This window comes from Rhineura floridana, chromosome 6, assembly GCF_030035675.1.
Source record: "Rhineura floridana isolate rRhiFlo1 chromosome 6, rRhiFlo1.hap2, whole genome shotgun sequence".
Taxonomy (NCBI): domain Eukaryota; kingdom Metazoa; phylum Chordata; class Lepidosauria; order Squamata; family Rhineuridae; genus Rhineura; species Rhineura floridana.
Genome location: NC_084485.1, coordinates 115,484,424 through 115,510,491, shown reverse-complemented (window position 1 = coordinate 115,510,491; position 26,068 = coordinate 115,484,424). Strand labels below are relative to the sequence as shown.

At 42.1% G+C, this 26,068-nt stretch overlaps 1 protein-coding gene across 5 annotated transcripts in view; it reads left to right on the top strand.

The window, feature by feature from the left end:
• Positions 1-26,068, top strand: part of DDAH1 (dimethylarginine dimethylaminohydrolase 1) — a 194,978-nt gene that overhangs the window by 5,260 nt on the left and 163,650 nt on the right. For 2 of the 5 annotated variants that reach the window (XM_061633535.1, XM_061633534.1), the window contains exon 3: positions 16,213-16,338. The exons of 2 other annotated variants lie outside the window; for them this stretch is intronic. The gene's annotated coding sequence lies outside the window, so the exon portion shown is untranslated. Of the gene's footprint in view, positions 1-16,212; positions 16,339-20,172; positions 20,195-26,068 lie in introns of those variants that run through there. One more of the 5 variants, XM_061633540.1, reaches the window with a different exon arrangement.

The window sequence follows — 26,068 nt, the reverse complement described above, 5'->3', positions numbered from 1 at the left end:
AATTCTTTCCCTTTCTGGTATTTCTCTGCTTCATATCCCCTCTCCAAGGACTCCCTGCCCTGTGGTTTGCTACATTTTGAAGTGTGTGTAATTTTGAGCAGAGAACCAGCGGGCAGTGGAAATGCTGAGCATCACCTCCTCCTACACTCAAAATTCCTCCTCCTCAAGATGCCTTTTCTTTAAAATAGCATTTGGGACTACATTATATGCATTTGTGTTCCTTCATGTTCTTTGCCATGCAGAAGAGATTTTGCTACTGACACATTAGTTTTTGATGATTACAATGTTGGCAAAATCCGACAAATGATTGCAAATTGGAGTTTGTATCCCTCTTGAAGTATTTATTTCTTCTTTGAACTATAATGCCCAGGAGTACATGAGAATTTTGTTGTCACAAAGCCATCTATTTTTAATAGTTGCTGGCCTGTAGTGTTTGCAAGGTACATCACTAGACTGTGGACACCCACAGAGCTGCTCTATTCAGATGAGTTCTTCAGGTGTGCAAAAATGAATGTCAAATGTTAATTTTGAGGTCGAGAAATGCAACAAAGCAGAGGTGAAATCCCAAGTAGCAGCTGGAGGGGGGCCAAGAGCAGCTCAAATAGCTTGCAGTGCTGACTGTGTGAGCTTCTCAAGAATGCTTGTCACAAACTGAACAAATCTGAGACTTCTAGAGCACTATGGGTCAAGCACTGATAGGTGAGAGGAAGAAAATTGTAACAGAAGAAGTTGTCGTTATTGTTATTCCTTAAGAAAAACACTTTGTGGAACATTTTAGGGGGAAATGCTAGATCACTTTCAGATAGCAATGGGAAGCAGAGACACATTTTTGTGGTTACCCAGGACCATGGGCTGTTTTCTCCTGAAATAATTCTGGAGTCCAAGAGCATCTTTCTGAAGTCTTTTAATAAAGACATTTTTAACATGGGCTAGCTTATGATAGCTAGGGTTGGACAGTAAGTGGCTAAGGGCTTAGTACAGGACCAGCATCAGGAGTTGGCATCACTGTGTCCGTGCCAAGGCCACACCCTAGCAGGGGAGCCTTTGCCAATTCTTGATGCCGCTGGCTCTGTTGCTTCTCTTTCTTGCTGTTACAGCCTGTTCACCTGGCCCTTGTGAGCAGTGGCTGGAATAAGGAGAAGGAGAAATTACCTTGGCTCACCTCGCTTTCTCTCTCTTATTCTGCGCGGACTGAACCCAAAGGAAGAGGGCAAGCAAATGGGCAGCTGCAACAGACGCGAGGATGAGATTTGCCCACTCATGAAGGGGTCCCAGTTGGGAAATTTGTCATCTGAGCCCTAGAGCATCTGCTTTGCATGCAGAAGATCCCAGGTTCAGTCCTCAGCACTTCTAGGTAGGGTTGGGAATGTCCCCTGTCTGAAGCTCTAGTCTAGAGAGTCACTGCCAGTCCGGGTTGGCAATACTGAGCTAAAGGGTCCAAGGATCTGACTCGGTAGAAGGCAGCTTTCGAAAACTTGGAGCCAGCACCAATTTAGTACGTCATAAATCTGGTTTAGGTCGAGTTTGATTGGACACTCCATATGTTTACCCAGAATCTGAGGATTGGATTGGGCAAGCTAGAAGCTTGTAAACAACAGAAACAATGTGAAAACTTTAAATGGGCCATCTTTCATTACTAGGAGAGCTGTTTAAGGCAGGGGGAGGGGGAGGCATCCACCTCTGATGTTACAGGCCATATGTGATTATTTCTCAGAAGCACATGGTTATTGTGTGGTATAAAAATGCTCTTAAAATACATCACTTTTTCCCTGTTTAATCTTCAGTATATCCAGTGACAGGTCTTTAAACTATTCTGTCAGTCTTGGTTGACAGTTTGAGTCTGTTCTCCTGCCCCAGCAGAACTGTTTACCAATCCCCATCCATTATAAGAGGTGCCCTTAGACAGAGACATATAAGAATATAATCTTAAAGCTAAAAGAACATAGGGCATCACTTAATTTGATTATGCAGAAAAGGCCAGAATCAAATCGGAATTGGGTGAACATAATTTTGCACAGAGAAGATTATTTTCAGTAGATTTTACAGTCAACGGGATTCTAATTGATGTAAGAGGAAGGAAATAGTCTTGGCCTACAGTAACACGGTTCTTTCCTGTGGAAGAGGAAATAAAATCTCTTTCATTATACAGCTGTAGTCTTTCTCATTCTTGAACTTTCTATGATTAGAGCAGAAGCCATAAACGAGAGCAAGAAAGTTAACATGTCTGGAATCTTTCCCCTTTACACCTTCACCTCCCATCCCATAAAAAGCAGCCAAGAACAGCATCTTCTCAAGTAACACAAGAACTCGACTCAAGGTCTTGAATGGAATTCTCACTATATCAGGCATACCTCTTGGCTAGGGCCTTGGGTCAAGTACTGCAAGCTGTAATAATAAAGCCGGGTTAAGAATGGTTACCCTGATGTCTGCTGTTGTCACCATAAATTTTGAAAATGCCTAAAAATACTGAAAGAATGAAGTGTGGCTTTATTTGTTAATTTTTTTAGTGCACAACTACGAATGGAGTATAATTTATTATAATGAATCCTGATGCAACAACTGTGTACTCATGCAGGGTACATGCATGGTGGTCTGTGCAGGATGATGATGACCTGTTCAGATTAGATTGTGCTGTCAGGGACTCCAACCACACGCCACAAGATCTGTATCTTGGATCTAGCTTAGTAGCCCTCTGCAGGGTGTGTGTGCTCAAGCTTCAAAGTGATCTTGAGTGGTAGAATGGAATTGCATATGTAGCATCAGTATCCATAATTGGCAGGCAACATGCAGTTTCTGGATAGGCCAGGTGTTGTTGAAATACTGGGAGCCTGTCCTGATTAACAGAGCAAAGCGCCTGGTCCTACAGGCTGAAGCAGGCACTAAGGATCCTGAGCTACAAATCATGCCCTCCAGATCTAGATTGGATATAGGAACATATGAAGCTGCCTTATACCAAGTTGGACCATTGGTCCATCGAGCTCAGTAGTGTGTACTGGCAGTAGCTCTCCAGGGTTTCAGATGAAATATTTCCAGTCCTGCCTCAAGATACGGGGGATTAAACCTGGGACTCTGTCACTGACCTATGCCCATGGGTATGGCTGCCTATAGTTCCAGCCTCACCTTGAAATGCACATGCAGAGTCTTGACTGACACTGAAATGAACTGTGCAACACCTGCTCTCATAAGGACTCAAAACACCAATGCTGCTCCATGGTAGGAATGCTTGAGGAATTTGACTTCTGTGAATTCCAGTGCAACTGGCCAGATCTACACCACCCAGACTAATGTGCATATTGGAATGTAATTATCCTTGGGATAATCTCTGAATGTTGCGATATAGTTCTCAGTAAAAAAAAAAAAAGGAACCAAAATGCATTAAAATGCATCATTTTAAGATATAATGCATTTAGAAATGTCTACATTGAGATTAATATATATTTAAATATGTCGTGATAAAATATGTATATAAATACAGATTGTCACATGGGTCTTTTAAATAAATAAATAAATAAATGTGGAAACAGAATTAGGAACCAACAAATGTGAAAATGACACAGACCAGAAACAGATTGACCTGTCTATCCCTACTCTAAGGGTGCCTCCTCCTGGCTCCTATAGACTCTGCAACAACAATAAGATACATGAGGCAGGCTTTTGGCTGCTGGAAGTGCTTCTAACAGCCACTGCAGTATCACTGCTAAAAGGAACATGGCGCCCCATGGTCACATGTGGGCTTAAGGAATCCACTTCAGATTTCTGTAGGGTGGGCAAAAATTTTCAGTGTGTGTGTGTGTGTTATGGAAGATTCTTAGTGAAGTTTAAATTCAGAAGTCTGTTCTTGGATATATTCAAGATTGAATTGCAAAATAATAGTGCATTATGAGACCATTTATTGTGGTGACTTTTTGTTTAACTTTATCATAACAACTGCAGAAATGTTATCAACATAGCTGTTTCAGATTTAACAGTCAAATCATGGTTTGGCAGTTTGGCCTTAGACTTCGGTTTTGCACTTCCTTCTTCCTACAACCAGGGAGGTCTGATTGTCTCCCTAACATCTTAGTTCACAGCAAAATAGCATTGTTTGGTGTTACATCTAGATTGGGGAAACTGCTTCTACAGTTTGAATATTATTTCCAATTTTGGCATACAGACAAATCCTGCCTTATTTGGATGTATTGTTATATCTGTTGTCACCCCATTTCCCCCTTCTTAAGCAAATGAATCTGTGTGTTTACCATAAATGCCTAGTTTACTTATTTCATTTAATACACACTTTAATTCCATTCATTTACTTATTATACTTATATCCCACCTTTCTTCATTGAACTCAGGGCCGCACCACATCATGTCTAATTTCAGCCACAAAGTAATCATTGAAAACAATATAGACACTGGATTGTATCCAGGGCTGTGCATACAGAATTCTGCTAATGCAACAGGACTTTCCCTTCCTCTCCTCTCCCCTCATGCTATCGAAATCTGCTCCGGAGGGTCCTCTAACCTTCTGGAGCAGATTTTGAGCGTGCAGGGGGCTTCACTAGAGAGGAAAGTTCCATTGTGCAACCAGACATCTGCTGTGCAAGTGGAACAGCGGTGTTGGGTATGACCCATTATTACCAGCCTCAGTAGTTCGAGAACCACATTTTTGGCACCAAAACAATAAAATCCAGATTTCTTACAATTTTTCAATAACAGTAACAATAACAATTGCAGAGTAATACAAAAATGAGGGATGGAGCAGGCAGATGAACCACCTTTTCCTATGCCCTACTGGGGTCGCAGTGGCAGGGTGGAAAATGGGGCAGGGGAGCTTTTCTGTTTTCTTGTTTCCTATTCCAGAGTTTGTTTGGTTTTTAAAAAGTTTCCCTCCCATTGAAATCAATGGGATGAAAATAAAGTACACCAGCTCCAGGGCAGGTATAGTTTGTTTCCCATTGCACGGGTGTGTCAGTGGAATGGGAAGGCTGTGGATCCCCAGCCTCTCCTGGAATGTTTCTGCCATGCCATCATGCTTCCTTTTTGCCTTCTCTGATGTTGGGGCTCCCACATTAGTTGGTGAGTTGGACTGTCTGCAGACCTTTCAGGAGCCTCACAGAGGCATAGGAAGTAAGATCTGCTTCTCTGAGGGAAAACCTCTATGCCCCTGGAGATGAAAATCCATAGGAACATAGGAAGCTGCCTTAGTACTGAATCAGACCCTTGGTCCATCTAGCTCAGTATTGTCTACACTGACTGGCAGCGGCTCTCCAGGGTTTCTGGCAGCAGTCTCTTCCAGCCCTACCTGGAGATGCCGGGGATTGAACTTGGGACCTTCTGCGTGCAAGGCAGATCCTCTACCGCTGAGCTATGGCCCTTCCTGTGGAAAATCCTGTGACCTCTGAGACACTCTCCCAGGGAGCAAAGGGTTATAGCCTTGGTGTTTTTGTTATAGTTTGGTCTTCTGGTTCTTGGATCATTACAGGAAATAATTTATTTAGAAAACAAAAGCAAGTGAATGCTGCAGTTGCCTAGCCCTTTCTAGTTTGTGGTTGTCCTTCCTTCTTCCACAAACGATACTTTTCAATAACATTTCCAAAACATATAACAGAGTTCTAATTTACAAGATTTATAGTAATTTGTAAGAAATTAAAATGTGATATTGACAGCGTCTATTGGGATAAATATCCATGTGTGGTCTCCAAAGACACCATATATGCTTCTCAAGTCAGCATTGGTTTACTCATCATGGTGTTTAGAAGTGCAGCTGGTCAGGGGGAGGTCATGCTTGCAAAGATGCCACAGATGACTAATGGCCACTTGACCACTAACTCAAGATGGGGATATGCACAATGCAGTGTTTGTATTTCATCGTTCTGGTTCTTCATGACCAGCCACCTATATTCTTAAAATAGAAATCACCTCAGTGGGAGAAAGTACCGTGCACTAAAGTTTCCAAAAATAGATTTGACTGTCGCACAACTGACTTGTGGAAGTACTTTAAGCCTCTTTCTGTCTAATGCAACTATACTTCAGAAAGTGATGTGATGGACCACAAAAGTGGTTAGTGTTGCCCTAACAATATGCCTGGCATCAACTCAATAATTCCATCTTTGATCAGAGCTATTAACACTATGCAGTTACCCCATTAAAGTGGAAACAAAACCTAAGCCAAAAGAAAAGGAGTTTAAATATTCTGTTTACAGATTAGCTGTGAATCCCATTACTCTATTGATATAGTTTATGATTTTTAATTGAATGATAATATAGCATCATCAATGTATACAGAACTTTGATAGTGGAGAGGAAAACTAAGGGAATGTAAAGAGAAGAGAGAGATGCAAGTATAAGACATAGTGGTAGCATCTACACATGACGATAAACCAGGAATGGGGAACCTTTTTCAGACCAAGAGCCACGTACACTTGCAGGTAATCTTTCAGGGGCCATATGCTAGTGATGGGCAAGGCCAGAGGCAAAATTGGGCAGAGAAATTGATGAATGCGACTCTTACTTTGTACAGAAGGTTATATTCCAGTCATGCAAAAAAAAGGGGAAGGTTTCTATACACGCCCATATCTCCATCCTCCATTCTGAAGCATTATCACAATTCAAGGATACATTCCAGCCAGACAAAAAAACTTGAGGAGGAAGCGGAGCATTGCCAATGAGAGGCATGGCCTGAGAAAGGAGAATGGCCCATGGAGAGTCCCAAGACAGAGAGCCTGGGAGGACCTCATTTGGCCCCTTGGCTTGAGGTTCCACACCCCTGCAGTAAACCAGTTTACTGTGCACAAGCTGATCATTCCTGCTTTACTTCTTGCAGAAGAAAAAAAAGTCCCTGGCTTAGCATTATGTCCAGATTCTGGAATTATGGTTTGTTACACTTAAACCATGATTGGTAAATCAAGAGAAAAGCTTGGCTTATCAGCATAATTTGTTTAAAGTGAAACAAACCACAATCCCTGATTTGAATGTAATGCTAAAACAGGGATTATGGGTGTTTGAGGAAAGGTATCACATGTTTTGAGCAATGAGAGAGATAATGTTAATCTTAGGAGTCTTTCAGTTGTATTTCAATTCTGTATATCCATGCATGGAAATTTTCTGATTGCAGCTTTTGGGTCAAGGCACACCCGGTAATGCCTGCCTGCACAATTTTTATTCTTTCATTCAAAAACTTTCTGCACCCTCAGTAAACTGGGCACATAACCTCTTAAAGTTTGATATATATATATTGCAGTGGAGTGCAGAGAATTGGTGTGGTAAGGCTGGTGGTTGAAAGAATAAAGAAACTTGTTTTATTCTACTGAGAAATAAAGGCATTCTGACTACATACAGTATATACATGTGGTCATTGCAGAGTCATTAGGTTTGCATTTGGAGGAACCATCTCTGAGAACAAAGAGAAAAAGGAGTGGGGGAGCAAAGCCCTGAGAAAACAAAGAAACAAGTACCTATTCTAAAGAAGAAATCAGAAGAGATAATAGATTTCTGTTCTGTCTATCACCCCCCACTGGTTCAGATTACTTGTTGCATGTGTTGGTGCTTTACTCCCAACGCATCTAAGATATAAAGCTATTTCATGCGCTTATCAGTCCCATACCACACCAACCAGTGCCATCAACACAGGATATCAGGCTCCCAAATATCAATACAAACTAAACTACAAGTGTGCTAGAATCAGAAAGGTGGAGATATCTTCCAGGAATTTAAATGGAAAAATACATGGATATCTTTAACAACTATTCTGGATTGTGCATATTTTGTACTGGTGTATTTTTACTTGATTGCAAAATGTGAGAAGACATCCTCCAATTATCTGTCCAGTACACTGCACAGATCAATTGATGATTGTGTTACTTTTCTTTTATCCAACCAACAACTTATGCCAGTGCCTGTCTTTCTAAAGTTGAATGTATAAATTCAGAGGTTTGGTCAGATCAGGGCCATGAAGATATAGGTAAACTCCGTACCAAATTATCAAAATTTGGACAGTGAAGGAAATGGGTGAATTTCTCAAGCTTTGGAAATAAGAACAAAAGATATAACACAACTGTCGGATTGGATTTTATATGTATTACTTGTTTATGGGTTTTAACTGATTTACTGTTTTGCTGAGTTTTACATTTTTATGTTGTACACTGCTCTCTCTATTTTTTTTTACTATAAAGCAGTATATAAATATTTTAAATAAATTTTAAAAAATAAATATAGAAACAAATGGGAGAGAGGAATGTAAAAAATAATAATGGACAATTTATGCACTGAGAGGACTAATTTTGCAGTAAGTGGTATAAAGGTGGATAGTCAAACTATACATATTTTTGTGTACGCCAGGATTCAGTTTTGGATTGTTGAGTTACACTAGGAGTTGACTGAAGTTACAGGGCTGATATTATGCTAGGTTTAGTTTAACTATTTCACAATTTGTCAGCCATTTCTTGATTGAGACAATCTGTTCTTTTCCACTTAAGTTTGTGAACATTTTTTGGCACTTTGGTACATAGTGTGCTTTCCTATAACAAACCATTTCAAAATAGAGATATTTATGAACATATTATAAAGTAATTTTCTCCCAGTGCTTTTTCACTATGGATAAGATCTTTTAGCAGGTATCTCATGAGGGGGTAGGCCTTTTTCATCAGTTTTTGTGTTCCATTTACTTCTGGCCATTAAATGTTACCTTTTTTTTACTGAACTCCAGAACAGTAAAGTGTTAACTTCCTATTTTAGTTGGAGAATGAAGCCCTATGCAAACATTTGTACTGTGTAGATCTGTGCACATGGGGGGGGGATCAGGATCATGCCCACTGGTCCCAACCCCTAGCTGCATCCACCTTCCACACATACAAGTGTACATGTGTCCTGTGCCCTACAAAATGGAAGTTATTTATTGGGCATGTAATGCCTACACACATTAAATTGGGGTATATTCATAGGCTGAAGAGAATGGACTTAAAATGCATAGTGTGGTAGAGCCACTTAGCAGGATTCCATCACAGATAACCCACATGCATTACATATATGTCTTACACAGATCAAATGCTTTTACAGAGTTCAAGAGAGTGCCTGATCTGCATTTTCAGAAAAGAAAGGATAATTTGTGCAGTCTCAGGGTTGACACCAAGGGTTGGCATCAACTGGCATCTGCTGAGGCCCATGCCCCAGAACAGGGCTGGGGAACATTTTTTAGCCTGAGGGCCACATTCCCTTCTGGGAAACCTTTTGAGATCACATGCCAGTGGTGGGCGGAGGCAAAAGTGAGCCTAGCACTGAATGTAAAGTTTACTTTTGTACAGTAGACTAGTTTCTACACACGCTCACACACCCTTCACTATCCTCCATCCAGACATGAAGTTCAATGACAAATTCCAGCCAGGCAAAACATCCAGGCGTCTATGCAGGGCCAGTGAGGGTGTGGCTGAGAAGAAAAGGTGTGACCAAGGGAAGCTTCTAAGGGTCAGATAGAATGGTCTGGAGAGCTGCATTTGGAGCCTGAGGTTCTCCAGTCATGTCCAAAAAGGAGGGCAATCCTTGGACCCTCCTGGCCCTACTGTCTCTGAACAAGAGAGCAGTGGGAAGAGCAAGAAGGAGGAGCAATAATCTCCACACAGCCTTGTCTTCTCTATCTAGGAGGTGGCAGTGATTGTGCCCAGAGAGAGGGGAAGTAAATGGGTGGTGGTAACAATGGGGAAGAAGAGGTGGATGCACTCAGGGAAAGAGGACTACTATGAGTGTCTTGCTCAAGGGCCTCCAAAACCAGAATCCAACATGTGAAGTTTGATATTTATGCACAGTGATTTAAAAATAACTCTTCAAGGCTCAATAGCAGTTGTCATGTTTGCACAGGCATGGTCTGTTGTCTCTCATATTAATGGCAATGACAAAATGACTTTGTCTATAAACAGATTATCTATTACACTTGCTGGCTAAGGTTTGTGGTTGTCAAAGATTTTACTAAGATACCTCACCAATGGAATTCTTCTCTTGATTGGAATCCACCTATTGGATTACATTCCAGAAGTCACCTCTTATTGCAGGGTGCCTCAGTGTTTCTTTTTCCCAGGCATTCTAGCATTTTAGCATTTCAATATTGTAGCATTTAGCATTTTAGTATTTTTAGTATTTTAGTATTTTAGTTTAGTATAGGTTTTTTGGAAATTTAATGAGTCATGTTTTAAATTGATTAATGTGTGGTTTTAAATTGTATGTTGATATTTTGATGTTGTGAACCGCCCAGAGATCTTCGGCTATGGGGCGGTATAAAAATTTAATAAATAAATAAATAAATAATTTTTTCCCCACTGGCTCATGCAGCCACCCTTTTCTGGGTGCTTAGTATAGGGTTCAGGACAGATCCTTCAGCTGGTATATAGCTATGTAATGAATATGAAGCAGGCTGTCACAGTGAGCTTGTTGACTCTTTCCACTGGCTGCATTTGGATGATTGTATTTCAGCTTTATAAGCCAAAATACAAATGACCTTCATGCATCCAAATGCAGCTGCTTTGCTTCTTCCTTCACATGAGCAGGGAAACAAGCCAGGAAGGTGCAATTAATGATAGCTTCCTGTTAAGCTGAGATACTAATGAGCCTCCGGTATCCACACTACAGTTATAATGACTTCCATACGAGCTTGGATATCAAGTCATGGTTTCAAGTTGGCTTAATACACTGGCTTGTTTGGAAGCCATTAACCATAGTTTCCCATTTTGGATGTAACAGGAAACTACTGCAGCTTCCTAGCACAAAGGGAGTGGCAAAGCAACTGCATGCAGGTGCAGGGGGCTCATTTGTATCTTGGTTTATTAAGCCAAGATGTGAGAACTGAGAAGTAGGGCATCCATGTATAAGTGTTTACACAAATAGGCCCTGCTTGCCTCTTTCAAGAAAGGGGTGGAGAACCTGTGGTCCTCCAAATGTTGCTGGAGTACAACTCCCATCACCCCTGACTATTGATCATGCTGACTTGGGCTGTTGGGAGTTTGCATCTGATGGCATCTGAAGGGCCACACGTTCCCCAGTATCATTCTAAGAGGTTGACGTACTGCAGGTATTAGGCAGTTGGATATACAGATTATGCACATTTTCCCTGTGTCACATTGTACGGGCAGTAACAAGTCTGGCATCTGGGTGGCCGCTGTGAGAACAGAATGCTGGATGAGATGGGCCTTTGGCCTGATCCAGTAAGCTCTTCTTATGTTCTTATGTCCCAGTCTTACAGGATTTCTGGGTAGGTGAGTGTATGAACTGGGGGGGTATGCCTGAGAAGTATTCTGATGGCAGAGATGTACACCAGAATGTTATAGCTGGTTAATTAGAAATACCTTGCTGTGCAAGTTGGCAATTAGAACCAGAGACATGGTTCTAACTAGAGACCAGTTAGCTGACATTAGTTCTAACATCTTTATCTTGCCCCAAAAGATGTTTGCATAACCAGAGAAGACAAACATTGTGGAAAGTAAAATAGAGGGGTATGTCCTGAGAATGAGAAGTAGCAAGCTGAAGGAAATGCCTCATTTTAAAAAAGTATTTAATGGTCCTCAAAATACAGACCCTTTACCACCTAAAATTATGTAAGGCAAGGGTTTTTTTTGTTTTATTTTGTGTGTGTATGGGTTTGGTGCTACACTGGAAGGTAGCTAGTGGAAGAATGACTCATCATGAACTGATGGTTGGAAAATATATTTTAAACTACTGGTACTTAAAAATAAACATACTGTCTTAAGTGTGGCTTTTGTTGAATAGGTTGTGCGTGTGACGCAACCGTGTGATACATGGTGGGATGTTATGGTAATTAGTAATATTTTGGTTTACCACAGTAGTGAATACCAAATACAGGAGCTCTTCCAGGAACGTTTAGATCCATCTTCAGGATTAACTGTAGGTCTTCTGTTTCAGCAACTTTTCTATTATTTCAGTCCAACTCCTGGAGTTTCCATTCTGACATTGGAGGAATATACCTTCCTAGTAATGAACTTTGAGGCTATGCAAGGGACGTGGATCGATGGAGGTGGGATTTTTAGCCACTTGTTCTGTGATAGATATGGATGTTGCTTTTTCTAAAGTCTATAGAGCTAATATCGAGAGATCTTATGATTGCTACATTCAAACTGGAAGCAGTGGTGTGTGACCTTGCAAGCACCCATTTGAATTACTGCAAGCAGAATCAAGATAACCATTGCTTACCTCAATACTGCTTGCACCCCACTTCCTTCTACCACCTGCTTCCTCAGTCTGCTCCCTAAAGAGAAAAAGTCTTTCTTTGGAGAAAGGGAGGCAACAGCAGGTTTGTTTGTTTATTGAAAATTGTATATAGCCATTGGCTGTTACAAGAGAATCACAAGAGTAATACATAAAACAGTGTGTAGTATAACACATAAAACTTAATAAAAGAAAACAGATCAGACATTTTAAAAAACATATGTTAATTATGAGTTTTAACATGACTAGCTGCAAGCTTTTTTTCCGCCAGAGCAAAATTTGCGGTGGTCACCATTATGTGAGGTTGATCCGAGGATAAAAGGAAAACCACTGTCTGGGACTCCGTCATGACTATGGTTCTATATATCAACGGGGATAAAAAAATTTCTCTTGGGGCACTAAATAAAGGGCAGCTTAGCATATAATGCTTTAAATCCTCCGGTACCTTACATGCTGCAACGCATAGACGTGCGGGGTACGGGATTCCAAGGTATCTACCCTGTAAGTTCGCTGAGGGAATGACCTGGAATCTCAGTTCCGTATAGGCTCTACGAAGAGAGGGCTTTGTTAGTATGTCTAAGTAAGGGGCCCACTCATAGTTGGTTTTAATGAGTGGGAACCAGGAAGAAAAACGTGCTATGGAGATAGCTGCTCTGTCTTGTTGAGCCTCGTGGTTAAAAATCTGGTTACGGAGAGCCTTAGTATTGAGAGTGCTAAGGAGATTATCTGTTAAATCGTAATGAGTGGCTAAAACGGAAATTTGTGTCGCCCAACCCCCCTTTTGCAACTGTTCTTCCCAGCAGAGCCTAACCAAGGAACGTGAATTAAGTAATGATAATTTCCGCCAATACCGTAGGAACATCAAATCTATTCTGGCCTTTAGAGAGGGTAGATTAAGTTCAGCTCTAACATGTGTTGCAGGGGTACCTTTCGGTACTCCCAGAATTTGTTTAAATAAAATATTTTGAATTTGCTCCAGAGCAGAACGTAAAACAGGGCCCCAAATTTCAGCTTCGTATAAAATCATTGGAAGAAATTTTGCCACATATAAATTAAGGAGTGGTCTTACCAGTTGCCCACCCCTGGAGTAGAAATTTTTTTTCAGTTGTCCTAGGGTCTTGGCTGCTAGGATCTTAATATATGCTAACTGGTGGGACCATGACAGCTTGTCATTTATATGAGTACCCAGGTATTTAAAGGTATTTACCTGTTCCAGACAGTGGTGATTAAGATGCCAAGTATATTTAGATCTGGAGTTCTTGCCACACACCATAATTTTGGATTTGGAATAATTTATTTGTAAAAGGTGTGCGTTACTAAATTCTAGAAGGGAAGAAAGCATGCATTTAAGGCCTATCCTGTTTTGAGACAGAAGAACTAAATCATCAGCATACAAAAGAACAGGGGTTTTCCTCTCTTTAATCGATGGTGGGAAAAAAGCTGGGGAGGCCATTTTGTTTACGATGTCATTGATAAAAAAATTAAATAGAAAAGGGGCCAAAATGCATCCCTGCTTAACTCCTTTCGATACGGGAATCCTTTGGGAAAGGGAACCATTTAAACCCAGGCGAATTCTTATGGAGGTGTCGTGATGGAGTATTTGAATGAGCCATAGCAATCGTCTATCGATGCCAGCTTTTTCTAGTTTCGCCCAAAGTAGGGAACAGTCTATCGAGTCGAAAGCGGCCGTGAAGTCAATGAAAGCTAGATATAATGATGTAAGCGGTCCCTTTTTAACTTTCCTAATAAGATGTTGTATGACGAAGACTTGATCGATCGTGCTAGACCCTTCCCTAAAACCCACCTGGACGTCGGCTATAATCGGTTGTTCCTTTTCCCAATCAGACAATTTATTTAAAAGATAACGTCCGTATAACTTTGCTGCAACATCCAGAAGAGAGATGGGTCTATAATTTTTAGGCAACGCAGGATCGCCTTTTTTAAAAATGGGGACCACTATGCTTGTTTTCCAAGCAGTCGGGATACATCCCGATTCATTTATTTTAGTAAAAAGAACTGCGAGAATTGGACGCCACCAAGATGAGAAAGCCTGGTAGAGATCTGGAGGGATCATATCTTGTCCCGGCGCTTTCCCCGGGCGCAATGAAGTTATTAAGTTATCTATTTCCGCTCCAGATACAGGGGGCCATGATGGACAGTCAGTAGGGGATGTAGGTATAGTGTATGGTAAGGGAGATAAATTCCCAAAAATAGACTGAAAATGGGATACCCACGCTTCTGGTAATATTGGGGGGATTGAAAGCGGTAGTCTATTGAATAGATTGGTATGAATTAAATTCCAAAATTCCCCATGGTTCCCTTGTAAAGCCGCCCTACCAAGGTGTTGCCAAATCGAGGTAATATATAGTGATTTTTTAAACTTTAAAAGAGGTTCTCTTTTTAGTTTTTGTAGTTTAGAGATGGCTACTTCCGAAAAGTGGAGTCTAGTGAATCGTGTTTGGAAACAGATTTGTTTCTTTTTGGCTAGGCAGCTTTTGTCGAACCAGGGCTTAGAGCCCAGACGAGCCCTAGTAGTATGGGATTTCGATCTAGTGACTGCCGATTGGAGCCGCGTAATAATCTGCTCAAATAGATCTCCACTATCGTTTAACGAGAGAGAGGCTTTATGGCGCAACTCAATCAACCTTGGTGACATTAGGATTTGTTTGACCTCTTCTAGCACACGCGGCGTCCATCTTAAGCGACTAGGGCGCTGAAAAGAGTCTAGGTCCGGTATTCTGTTATTTTGAATTTGCTGTATATTAGGGTTATATAATTTCAAAATCAATGGTAGGTGGTCGCTGTCAGGTCTGTCGCCGATGGAAAGCTCATTCACCAGGTCTAGCATTTGCGAAGAGACCAGGATGTAATCTACCACACTGGCCCCTCGTTTGGTAATACAGGTAAAGAAACCTTTTGACCTGTCAAATTTCGAGCCATTAAGGCAGAGGAGGTGGGCATTAAGCATACTCCTAAATAATGCTTGGCCATTTTTATTGGTTACTTTGTCATGTGAGACACGATGTAAGGGTGCCAGGTCTGTATTATCAAAGTCCGAAGGCCCAAAAGGGTGTGGAAAGTTGGCACCAATCCTTGCATTAAAGTCTCCTCCAATTACTAAATTGTAATTGGGATATTTTTGGTAAATTGAATCGATGAAATCATCGAATTCAAGCCAAGCTTGGGGTCTTGATTGAGGGGTGCAGGGCGAGAAATAGACATTAATACATACAAAAGGGCAGAGAGGAGGGTTAGGCGTTATTATTAAAGCGTGACATGTGGAGGGAACCAGGACTGCTACTTCTGAAACTAAAACATCACTCTTAATTGATATTAAAATTGCCAATCCCCCACTTGCGCGGCCTCTCGAAGCTGTCCGGATCGCGGGTTTAGACCAACATTTAAATCCGTCTATCAAGAGTGTATTTGCTTCTAATAGCCAGGTTTCTTGAAGGCATGCGATGTCGAATGATTGTAGAAAGGTCAGAAACTCTTTGTCTGAGGTCTTATTGTTCCAACCAGCAATATTCCAAGATATAATACTAAATAAAGGTGGTGGAGGCAGTGGCGATGAACTTGGTTGACTTGTTTGTACAGGTATGTATTCCTCTTGAAAGGTGGTGTTTTAATTTTCAACGTCATTTATAGGGCAAATTTGATCAAGTTCTGGATGAATTACGCTAACATTTGAGATAATGTGTTTCCCTTTTTGGTGGCATTGGGAAAAGAAATGCTTTTGCTTAGCTGTTGAACCGATCTCGTCTGGGGCGAGGTAGCGTCTGTCCGTCCATGTCGGACTAGTACAAATTGCTTCACTTATTTGTGGTGAAGTTCCTTTGGCATTGGAGGTTGAAACAGATCTGGAGTGTGGCCTGGAAGTCAAAAGTTGTTGTTGTTGGAGGTCAATCTTCAGGCGATCCAGTCAATTAATTATTTTAGATTGTTCTTCTAGAGGGAGATCAGAAAAGACTTCAATTAGTTGTAGATCTTCAGACTCACGTGATTTGTCATTTGATTTCTTTACAGAGTGCTGCTGCGCAGGAGTTGGCAAGTGCCACAGCGTGTCTGTTTCAATCAACGAATTGTTTGCATGGAGATTGCTATTAGAAGTGATGATGGGAGATCTCATTGAAGCTGATCGAGAGATCAAAGGTAAAGGTGGAGCAATATTTTTGAAACAGTGAACCAAAAATAGACCTTGGGCAGCCAAATGTGGCTCAAATGAGTAGAATTTTCTTGTTGCTTCCAAGCTCTTAAAGGTTATTATTACTCTTGTCGAGTGTTGATTACTGTAGAGAAACATGATGCGTGTTATTTCGGCTATAGGGAATTGTGACGGTAGGAATGAACTTAGATATTCATAAAACTGAAATTTATTTGGATAGTGGCCACGTAACCTCGGGAAGTTGGGATAGTTAAGCAGGACCACCTTGTTTTGTTCTATAACTAACTTCTGGTGGGATGATGAAAAGTCAGTCTCTATCACCTTTTTGCCCATAAGTTTTGTGGCCGGGTTGTCAAGAAGCTTGTTTGTTGGTAGTAGACCGTCTCTTGTTCTATTTAACGGAGGAGGGGCATGGGATTTTTGAGAGAAGGAAGGAGAAACGTCTGTATGCTGATTCAGTATCAGTTTTTCGTCATTGGTTATATTTGTCCCCAAAGGGCATGACTTAATTTCTGGATGAGATGTTGCCACTTCCATTGCTTTCAGAATTTCAAACAGAGGTTTGAAATTAAATTTTCTGAAAGGTGGTTGCTTAAAGTTCTTAATATTCTTGGATTTCCTAGATTGCTTCTCATTTTTTTCCCGTTGTTTACGTTGTTTACGTTTCTGAAGAGAAGCTGCAGGTATATTAGGTTCATTTAAATTTGACTGTATCTTCACACTTTGTTCGTCTCTGGGTTTTGGTGTGTTGCCTTTATTGATAGAGGTGATTTAGCTAGTTGAGTCAGAGTTTTTAGAAGGCCATTGCTTTCTGTGAGGAAAGACTTAATTGAATTCAATTCGTCAAGAACCATAAGAAGAATGCCCATAAAGTTAACAGTCGGTGGGAGTGAGGCAGTTACATCATTGTTCGAGCCTTTATCCGAAGAGGGAGTCATGATGGACGACGGAGGGGGAGATGTAGGAATTCATGGCGAAAGATGGTCAGATGAGTTCCCTCTGAGTAGCAATTCGGCTTCAGCCAGTTCAACCCCTAATGGGGTGGAATGGGGGTCCTCCTGGCAGGAGGCATAATCATTAATGCGGTCTAATGACCATTATCAGAGGTGGAGACGTCGGAAGCTTCTGCAGGCAGCCCTGCCTCTGAAACGGTGCGGCTGGGTCCTGGTGGAAAAAGGTAGTAATTTTTGTTTGCATCATGTCTTGAGATAAGGGCTGGGTTGACTGGCTATCTGCCAACTCTCTGCACCGCTTCCTTGTCAGTACCATTGTTAGATGAACTCTTACGAAGATAATAAATCAATTTATGCACACACCAGTTCTACTTAGCTCAGATCTTAGTTTCTTAGTTGTCTGAGTGTTTTACAGCCGGGATGGCCACCGAGAAATCAAGCAGGAACTATAAATTACAGGTTTGTAACAGTTCATTCAATTACCCAGTAATTAAAGCCCAGTAATAAAAAAGATTTACGATTGCAAAGGTAGATGAAAGGCCGGCTTGAAAAGAGAAACTTAGCGTTTTATAGGAGCAGGTTTGATAATGCTGCCTGTGCGGTCGCCATCTTACCCGGAAGTCGGCAACAGCAGGTAGTGTTTTAAGGAAGAGGGACCCATGCTCCCCTTCCTTTCCTTAAGGAGGAGAAGCTTTCTGCTACCCACTACCCCTGAGGGTTTTCTGGCATTTGACAGGAATTTCTGGGGTGAGCCCCAGGCTGCTCACCCATCCGTAAATCCAGCAGTTTGGGGGCTTCTTCACACATGTCTGTGTCACTTGATTTTTCTTTATTTGATGAGTGGCAGCTGAATGTGTAAAGCTGGAGTGGGGAGCCTAATTTGGCCTGCCTGGATCCTAATTTGGCTTGCAAAGGTATTTCTCAAACCACACCCACCTGTCCCACATCTTATGTCATATGTCCTTTTAATTTCTCTCTCTCCAGAGCAAGCTTCTTTGATGTGTGCTCCTGGTACCAATCAGCTGATTGGCACTGAAAGTGCTGTTGACACAGCAACCTCCTTTGAACATTGACAGGTGTGATTGTGATGTAATTGTGATGTCAGGTGATTGACAGGTGAGTGGTCCTACCCACCTGTCAAAAGTTGCTTGGAGGGGGGGAGAATGTGATTTCTGGCCCACCAACCAGATTCAGTTCTCCACCCCTGGTGTAAAATGACTCAGCTGAAAAGCAGAGTACTGGAGGTGATATGATAGTTCTGTTCGTGGTGTTGTATATGCAATGATCCATTCACATATGTCAAATCATTACTTGCAGTCATCAAGTGGTCAACATGCATGTGTGAACTGAACTGTCATTGTTGACTGTACGGTTTTTCATATTCTGGAGGTTGTCTGGGCCAGTTAATACATTGTCCTGGCAGAATGGTGGCTGCCCCTCTCCCTGGCTGCACAGATAGTTTCCCTGTGGTAAGCACATATGAACTTATAGGGCTGACTGTAGCCATTCCAGTGGATAGCAAGGCTTTCCTCTGGCATTATGTGTCGCAGAGTGGTGAAACTGGGAATGGAGAGACTGAGTGAGCCTTTATGTGTTTGAATCTTTGCTAGAGATTAAACCTTCCCTGCAAATTAGTCAGACAGAGACTTTAAGCTTTAAAATAAGAAATAACTGTTTTATTCTGGAAGTACATACTTGATAGGAAAGAGTTCTACATCTAGCTAACTAGCTAAGTTGGAAATGCAAACACTAAGCCTACTGTGTGCCCTCATGCTTGGAGGAGAGGGAGAGATAAAGAAAAAATGTCTGCTCTCCCTCTCAAGAGAAAGGAGGAGGGAGGAGGGGGGAGATGTGGTCAACATCTTATGCATATCAGTCTAGCAGGAAGGGAGAGTCAGCAGGAGATCAAAAAATAGGTATTAGCCTAGCAATCAGGAGGTCTCCTCTGTAGCTACCCTTTTTAACCCCATGCAGCCTCAACCCACAAGTTTTAGTTGAACCACATATTCCAACATTATGATCATTCCTAACTATGTATATGATGCCTGATACAAACTTAAGTCACAGTACCTTTATTTAGATATTACTGCAGCAATCAAGAACCAAAACACATATATGCACACTAATTAGCATGCCATCCTTGTGCTTGCAACCCAGAGAATCAGCCTGTTTCTCCTTGAAGACCTTACTGGCAAGCGAAAAGAGGCTTCAGTTCAGGTGCTCAGGTCTTCCTTCCATAGTCAGATAGAAGGGAGTTGAATAGGAGGGAAGAACCATGTCCTCTTTGGTGGGTCCTAGGTCACTGTTTATTGTGCATTCATCCTGATTTGTGTGCAGGAAAGTTAGACAATGTTGCATGAAGCAAATATTCCACTGTATTGTCATGTCACTTTCCTTTCCACAAACAGTCTGATTTTGAGGGGGAAGTGGGCTTGCTGCGCAAGAGTTCCAAATCCATTGCACAACCTGAATTTGCCAGTATGTAATTGAATCCTGCCTGCAAAGTAGCAACAGTTTGTAAGTGTCCCAAGTGGATGCCTGATACTCAAAGCAAAAACCTGGCTGTTCACTAAGAGTGTGGTTGACCACATGACATATGTTCAGCTGTGGGCCAGTAGGAAGCCCACAAAAGTACAACATGGTCTTTTGATTTTCCCTGAGATCTTAACTCAGCTTGCTATTAATCATCCTATTATGGATTTTTTTAACACACTTTCAATACATGCCTATGAGTGAACAGAGAATTCTAATCTCCACTAGTAATTATGAATACGGATCTAGCCTGCAATTCTTGTGATCTTGTGTAGGTGTAACTAGAGTGGGAGAGCAGGACACAATTCTATGAGGAATGGAGAAGCTATCCTTTAGTTATACCATGGACAGTTGAAAGGTAACTTTTAAAAAAACTATATGACTTCGCTTGATTATGTGATTCAGCTGAGAAGAGCATTTTGGAAAAGTGTTATTTACATGCTGCGTTCCCTTTATCCTTACCTGATTTATGGAGCCTCTTAGAAAATCTCTTGCTGGGGGGGGGGTCATCTCCAGAATTCTACATCTGTCCCAATGCCAAACTTTTTATTGTTATTCAGAATCAGGAACAAAAATCTATATTTTTCTCTCATAAAGGAGAGGGGATATGTATTGCAAAGGAGAAGAATATGCATTCCATCAACGTTCAGACATAAATCACACACACAAGTTAAAAATCAAGGCTTCATCAGACTACAGTGGAAAATTTAGGGAAATGTGAACTATAGACTTAAGCATTCCATTCTGAAAGGAAGAGAATCTGGATGTAGTTCCCCTAAAATGACTTGAAATACTATGCATATAGTAGGGATTGGATCCATTGGCTGATGCTAGTTTGAAAGCATTCCATCAACCTAACTGTTTCTTTATCTGCTAGCCACTGCTTTTACCAATCCGTTTTTTTTCCGCTCTGAAAAAATATTGATATTGATATCGATATTTTTAAAGGAAATATCAATAATAATTCTTACAATTTATGTTTTAGAGGCAGATTATTTTTTTTAAAGTCCATTTTCAAAAATAGCTGTGGAAATTCACTACATTAAAATCTGGTCCTCAGCAACTGAGAATAAGTGAAGTCATGGAAAATTTGGTACCAAATCTGAATTGAGCGGAATTCTAGCACATCCCTAATATCTAGCATATCTTTACTCTGACCTTTGGCACTTGAGAAGTATGATTTCAAGACCCATCCTATTCCTGTGATTGTAATTTGTTTTAATTGTTTTTAATACTGAATTTTAAACTGTTATAACCTGCCCTGGGACGTGCTAGTGAAGGGTAGGTGATAATACTACTACTAAGGCAGAAGAGGTTCCATGAACACATTATAGCAAGCTTCAAAATGTCACCGCCATGATTCTTACAGTGTGGAGCCTCTTCCTTTGAACACAAAACAGAATGATTGAATTAGCTCTGTTTCCTCTCATTTGGCACAGTAATACAGAAAAGCAAGTAATGTAAATCTGCAAACACTTAAGGGATTTATCACCATTTGTTTTATTTGCAGCCCCATAATTATGATAATGAATCACCTGTGTTGCATTGCACTAATACTCAATAAAGCTCTGAGAGTGGGGCTGGGTGAGTCATCAGTCTGAACTTATTTATTTATTTATTTAATTACATTTCTAGACCGCCCTATAGCAGAAAGCTCTCAGGGCGGTGTACAACAAATAAAATCACAATTAAAATATGAGCAAGTGTGGAAAATATAACATGATAAAAATCCAAAATAGAATTACCATGAGTTTATAAATTAAAATCCATATTAGGTTTAAAATTAAATTTAAAATGTTTAAAAAGCCTGGGCGAAAAGGTAGGTTTTTACCTGGTGCCGAAAAGATAACAAAGAAGGCGCCAGGCGTATCTCGTCTGGGAGGGCATTCCATAGTTCGGGGGCCACCACCGAGAAGGCCCTAGATCTAGTTGTTGATCTCCGGGCCTCTTTATGAGTTGGGACCCGGAGAAGGGCCTTCGACGTCGAGCGTAGTGAACGGGTAGGTACATAGCGAGAGAGGCGTTCCACCAGATATTGCGGTCCGATGCCGTTTAGGGCTTTATAGGTAAGAACCAACACTTTGAATCTGGCCCGGAAACATATCGGTAGCCAGTGCAGCTGCGCCAGGACAGGTGTTATATGGTCAAATTTCTTTGTCCCAGTGAGAACTCTGGCCGCAGCATTTTGCACTAGCTGAAGTTTCCGAACCGTCTTCACAGGTAGCCCCACGTAGAGTGCATTACAGTAGTCCAATCTAGAGGTTACCATAGCATGGATAACTGAGGCGAGATTCTCCCTGTCCAGATAGGGTCGTAGTTGGGCTACCAGCCGAAGCTGGTAGAATGCATTCCGTGCCACCGAGGCTACCTGAGCCTCAAGTGACAGGAGCGGATCTAATAAGACCCCCAAACTACGTACCTGCTCCTTTAGGGGGAGTGTAACCCCATCTAGGGCAGGTCGAACGTCAACCATCTGGGCAGAGGGCCCTCCCACCAACAGCATCTCAGTCTTGTTAGGATTGAGTTTCAGTTTATTAGCTCTCATCCAGCCCATTATCGCAGCCAGGCAGCGGTCTAGTACATCAACAGCCTCACCTGACGAAGATGAAAAGGAGTAGTAGAGCTGCGTATCATCAGCATATTGCTGGAAACGCACTCCAAAACTCCTGATGACCTCACCCAGCGGCTTCATATAGATATTGAAAAGCATGGGGGACAGAACTGAACCCTGCGGGACTCCATATTGGAGTACCCAGGGACTCGAGTAATGTTCCCCCAGCATCACCTTCTGGAGACGATTCCCGAGATAGGAGCAGAGCCACCGCCAAGCAGTGCCTCCCACTCCTAAATCCGTAAGTCGCTCCAGAAGGATACCATGGTCGATGGTATCAAACGCCGCTGAGAGATCAAGGAGAACCAACAGAGTTACACTCCCTCTGTCTTTCTCCCGACAGAGGTCATCATACAGGGCGACCAAGGCCGTTTCTGTACCAAACCCCGGCCGAAAGCCCGATTGAAATGGGTCCAGATAATCAGTTTCATCCAAGAGAGCCTGGAGTTGGCGAGCGACCACACGCTCTAGGACCTTGCCCAGGAATGGAACATTTGCTACCGGCCTATAGTTGTCCAAATTATCAGGGTCCAAGGAGGGTTTTTTTAGGAGCGGTCTCACCACCGCCTGTTTCAGGCAGGATGGGACCACTCCCTCTCGTAAAGAGGCATTAATCACCTCCTTGGCCCAGCCGGCTGTTCCATTCCTGCTAGCTTTTATTAGCCATGAGGGGCAAGGATCCAGAGCAGAAGTGGTCGCCCGCACCTGTCCAAGCACCTTGTCCACATCCTCGAGCTGTACCAACTGAAACTCATCCAGTAAAACAGGACAAGACTGTGCTCTGGACACCTCATTAGGATCAACTGCTACAATAATGGAGTCAAGGTCCCGGCGGATGTTCATGATCTTATCACAAAAGTGTCGCGCAAACTCATTACAGCAGGCAATTGATGGTGTTATTGCGTCCTGGGGACCAGAGTGTAAAAGTCCCCGGACAACTTTATAAAGTTCCGCTGGGCGGTTAAGAGATGACTGAATAGAGACAGCAAAGTATTGCTTCTTTGCTGCTCTCACTGCCTTCACATAGAGTTTGGTAGAGACCCTCACAAGTGCATGATTACAGCCGTCGGGAGTTCGCCTCCATTTGCACTCAAGCCGTCTCCTTTCTTGCTTCATCACTCTTAGCTCCGGGGTAAACCAGGGAGCCAATTGAGCTCTGCAACGGAGAGGGCGCACCGGGGCGATCGTGTCAACTGCCCGGGCCATTTCTGTATTCCACAGCGTGGCCAGGGTTTCGACAGATCACTTCCATATTACTAAATGTGTGTTCAGCAGTAAATGGTGGTCAAATCATTGATGCTCAGGAAAATGGTAATTTCTCATCCATATTCGTAAATACTAGACAGGATCACCTGTACTGCTTCCAAGCCAGCTCCCAGGAACAGCACAGGTGCCACAGGTGCAAGAGGCAAGCCATGGTGAACTATTGTTCATTGTAATTTTATACTTCTGATTGTACGTCGCCCAGAGTGGTTGGATATCCTCCCAGATGGGCGACTAATAAATAAATAAATAAATAAATAAATAAAATCCCACACATCCAAGACAGGTATCCAGCTATTAATTTCTGAAGTGCATGGAGGGGGTGCATAATTGGCCCAAAACTGAGTTGTGAGAGCACTTCCAAGTTACGCAAGCAGAGTGGAGTTAGCAAGCACCTACAAATGTAGATCCTCCGTGGCGCAGAGTGGTAAGCGGCGGTAACGCAGCCGAAGCTCTGCTCACGGCCAGAGTTCGATTCCAACGGAAGGAGGAAGTCGAATCTCTCCATCCTTGGTCGGTAAAATGAGTACCCGGCATATGCTGGGGGGTAAAGAAAGGCTGGGGAAGGAACTGGCAATCCCACCCCATATATACGGTCTGCCTTGTAAACGTCACAAGACATCACCCTAAGAGTCGGAAACGACTCGCACTATAAGTGCGGGGACACCTTTACCTTTTTACAAATGTAGCAGGAGGCACAAAGCGATGAATGAGGTGAGTCAGCATGCCTTCAGTGGCCTCGGCCATCAGTGCAGTCTGATGACTTCGATCCCAGGTGCATTGGGTGTTGATCCTGTTGCAAGCCAGTCTGCCCATCTCCTTCCATCATCCAGCAGCCTCCAACAAGTAAACAACCTATGCTGTCCATTAGCTTCCCTACTCCATCCCAGGAGCTGCCCAGCAATGTGGGCCTGGCACTATTCCCCACACAGGCTGTGATAAACACAAGGCCATGCTCAGTGGTGAACTTGAGCTTCTTGCCCTTTGTGGGGAGGGCAGGATCATGGCCATTATACGGGCATGGCACTTGGAACAGCCTGTAAAGGATTTAGAGACCAAAACCTCTTTCTTGCCTTCTATTGACTGCTTTAATCAGTCTAGCTTTGAATAAATTTCCCAGTATATTTATTACTGCTTTAAAAAATAATTCTGATGGACTGAGTGGAAACTATCCAACAAGCACAAATCACTATCACAGTTGGCTCTATGCCGCTCCCTTGTTGGAAACTGCATCACCAGAAGAGACATAAGGGCTATCTTTCCTTTGTATTAGTCCATATAGAGAGGGTTACTCAAGACTTATCTATGTAGAAGTATGATAAATTGTATCCCACTTTTACAGAACAAATCCTGAGGATTGATAAAGATCTTCAGACTCTATGCATGCATAGCATCTTTTGCAAAGCATTGTTATGCCCATTCATTAAAAAAAAAATCGTTCTGTTTCCACAAATGTTTTCTTTTGCTGCTGTTTTGAAACGATCAAATTTCATCAAGGTATTACAGAGACCTTGACAGTAATACTACTGAACAACAGGAACATTCTGTGTGTATGTTTTGCTGAGAGTTGTGAAACTGCACATGCTTAAGTGTATTTGTTGCTTGCTGTTGTTCATCAGGGTTGACAAACTTCGGGGTGGGGGGATTTTGCTGCAAAATATCAGGACTGTGGAAAGCTGCAATTAAAGTGGGGAGGGGGGCTGCTTTCCTGGCTTTGTGCATATTTATTTTTCTCTACATGAGCAAGGCCACATTATAAATTGTATCTTGCTTTTCCTTTCAGGAGCTCAAGGCTGCACACATTACCCCTCCCCCATTTTAGCTAGAACCCTGTGAGGTAGGTGAGTTAAGAGACAGCGACGAGCCCAAGGTCACCCAATGAGCTTCCTGGCCAAGTGGGGATTTGAACCCTTGTCTCCCACGTCCTAGTCTGCTTAATACCTTTCCGCCTGACTCCACATTTTTGTAAAGAAAGTGAACAAGCTTGGCAGGGATGGGGATACATTTTCTCCCTAGGGCTGGAAGATTATTAGGTTCCTTGTTAACAGTTCTGTGTAATACTGTTGAAGACTAATCAAGTTAGGAAATCCTATACACACGTACCAGAGTCGGAGTAAACCCCATGGAGTTCAGTCGGGCTTACTTCTGAGTAAACATGTGTCGGAGTATACTAACCCATTCCTGCCTTTATAAGATTATGTCACAATAAATGGGTTGGTTATTTGTAGTTGGTATAGCCTTAATAGGTAGTGCAGCCCCAGAAATGCAGAAATGTATTCTGGTGGAGTGCAATCCTATACATGTCAGCTCAGAATTAGCCTCATGGGTGAATGTTTAGGATTGCAGATTAAGTTCTGT